The following is a 2,991-nucleotide window of genomic DNA, read 5'->3' on the forward strand; positions in this document are numbered from 1 at the left end:
GACAACCAGCCCCAATCCTCAGGTGCTTTCCAAAGTCACCATATTAACATAAAACCAGGTGTGGTGGAAAGGGGCTTATTATGAATAACAAGAGACCCATTTCACCTTTATGGATCTCAAGTGGTTTTTTCAGGAATTGAGGACAAGCAACTACTCTAACAAAAGATGCTCCCATTGCTCTTATCCTTCAGGAACTTCCCGAAGTTTTGGGTACTGTGAGCCACGTAAATGGATGAAGACCAAATACATATGAGAAATATATTTTAGTCATCTGAATGACCAAATATATATTTATTATAAATCACAATATTGCAAACCTTTTATTAATCATTACAACATACAATATTAGAAAAATATTCAGTATTATTCATTTAGTATAGATGCTCATCTGCTTTAGAAGACAATTTATAAACGTAATTCTTTTACATTAAAAATGAATGCAATGGGTAAAATTTTTAACATTTGTGAAATATACAGAAGAGTACACAGAAATATACACAGCAAAATAAAATATTATAAAGGAAAAACCATTATACAGCAAACATTACTTTCTCTCCAGAAGCCCTCACATGCCTCTTCCCAATCACAATCCTTCTTCCTCCTGCTAAAGACAGCCAATCACCTGACTTGTTTGTAGGAAATGTCTTTCACCTCCTGGAGTGAAGATTTTCAAGTATGCATGTAATACCCCAGATTAACAATTTTCTTCCAGCATTTAAAGATATTATGCTGTTTCTTCTGGCTTGCTATTCTCTTGTGAAGTTAGCTATTAGTTTTATTGTGGCTGCTTTGATTTTCTTCTTACCCTACATGGCATTCATAGGGCTTCTTGAATCTCTGGACTTGATACCTTTCATCAAGTTTTGGAGTTTTGGAAAATTCTCAACCATTAGATTTTCAAATATTAACCTTTGTCCAATTCTTTCTCTTTTCCTGCTCTGGGTTTTCAAGTACAATATGTTAGATCTTAACATTATATCTCCTACTGTTGCCTTTTAAAATATATTTTCCATCCTTTTATCTCTGTGCTTAATTCTAGGTGGTTTCTTCACTATACATTTCAGCTGTGTCCAGTCTTGCTAAGTTCATCCACTAAGTTCTTAAATCTAGTTTATTGTTCAGATTTAGAATTTCCATTTGATTTTTTAATGATATTCAATTTTCTGATGAATTTCTCAAGCATAAACATGCTAGGTTTCCTAGAAGCAGAGCCTGAGCTTGTGGTTCTTTTGCCAACTGATTTACTGCAGGAATGCCCTTAGATGAAACTTGTAAGGGAAGCAGGATCCGACTTGGGAAGAAGCTCAAGAGGTTTATGTGGCCAAAGTCCTTAGCCTGATCCCAAAGGATGGAGCTCTAGAGTACCAGTAGCATCACACAGTTGTCCTCCTTGAGGCCAGGGATGTGTGTGTGACTTAAATATTCCTGGATTAGTCAGTTACTACCCTCCAGGGAGTGGATAGAGGATTCATGTTAACCTCCTAGGGAATTCCAGGAGAGATGACTGCAAAGAGTATGAGCAGTTAACACCGGAGATGGGGGTTGGGGTAGAGTTGGAGTGAATGAATCTACCTAGTAAAGAGAATCACGGTAGAGCACTAAGAGTGTCCACTACAAACATAAGCATGTTTGCTGTAAAGTTTGCAGTTGATAACTCTTACTATCTGGATCTGCTGAAGGTCTTTCTGTTGTCTATCATTTCTTTTGGTTTGAGTCAATATCTTGTCACCGTGTATGCTAGTTATTATTGAGTGCCAACACTGTATATTAAAAACTTCAAGAAATATTTGAGGCCTAAGATTTTCCTCTTCCTCCAGAGAGGATTTGACTGCCTCTGGCAGGCCCCTGGGGTATTAGTATCAGTAATCGTGAATCACCTTAATCCAGTCAGGGACTGATGAGATTCAGAGCTGGGCTTCAATTTCAGTGAAGCCCATTTTTTCACTCTTGAGAGTTCCTTGGTAGGCAATATTCTTCAATTTTTGGCCCCTAGCTCTGTGAATCTCTCAAAAAATGTGCTTAACTTCTCAGCCTCAGTTGTCTCTTCCAGAATTGGTTCACAATTCTAGAAGAAAATAAGTGTGATATTCTAAGTTCGCTTTAATTTTTAAAAATATATCTTTGATTTTTTGTGGTTTAATGCTCTTCACTTATGTACTATTTACTTTTTATTATATATTATATAAAAGTGAATACAATTATTAATATATGATCAAAATTTAATGAAAGATAAACACAATAAAATGTCTCTTCCACCCCATCCTCATCTACCCTTTCCTCTCAGTCTCTTAGAAATCACCATTTTCATTAGTTGCATGTTAAATTAGTTAGTGCTTTTTATTTAAATATAAGTGCATAATATGTATTTATACATACATTCTTATTCCCCATGTTATACAAAAAGAGAACATATTTTATACCTTGTTCTTTGTATTCATTATCTAATGCTCTCTAAGAAATCACCCCAAAATATGCTGGTAGTAACTACCTATTTTGGTTTTTGTGAGACAAGAATTTAGAAATGGCTTGGCTGAGCAGTTCTGGCTCAGGACCTTTATGAGATCACAATCACACACCAGCTGGGTCTGCAGTCAGCTGAAGGTCTGAGAAAAATCTACTTCCCAGGTGGCTCACTCATGTGTTTGGCAAGCTGATACAGTTAGTGTGTGTGAAAGGCCTCAGTTCTTCTCCATATGGGCCTCTCCACAGGACTGCTTGAGTGTCATCATGCATGGTGACTGGCTTCCCCCAGAGTAAGCACTCAAGGGGACCAAGGTGTAATGCCTTTAGACAAACCTTAGAAGTTACACACCACCACTTCTATCACATGCTTTGGTCACACAGACCAGCCCTGATTCATGAGGTTGTATATACCAGGTAAAGATCATTTGGGGGTATTTTTGGAGGCTGGCTATCACATTCTGTATGTTGGTTTTCCTGTTTTGTTTTGTTTAACATGATTTATCCTGGAGATCTCTCCATATTACTTAC

The sequence above is a fragment of the Pteropus vampyrus genome, unplaced genomic scaffold, assembly GCF_000151845.1.
Source record: "Pteropus vampyrus isolate Shadow unplaced genomic scaffold, Pvam_2.0 Scaffold240, whole genome shotgun sequence".
Classification (NCBI taxonomy): Eukaryota; Metazoa; Chordata; class Mammalia; order Chiroptera; family Pteropodidae; genus Pteropus; species Pteropus vampyrus.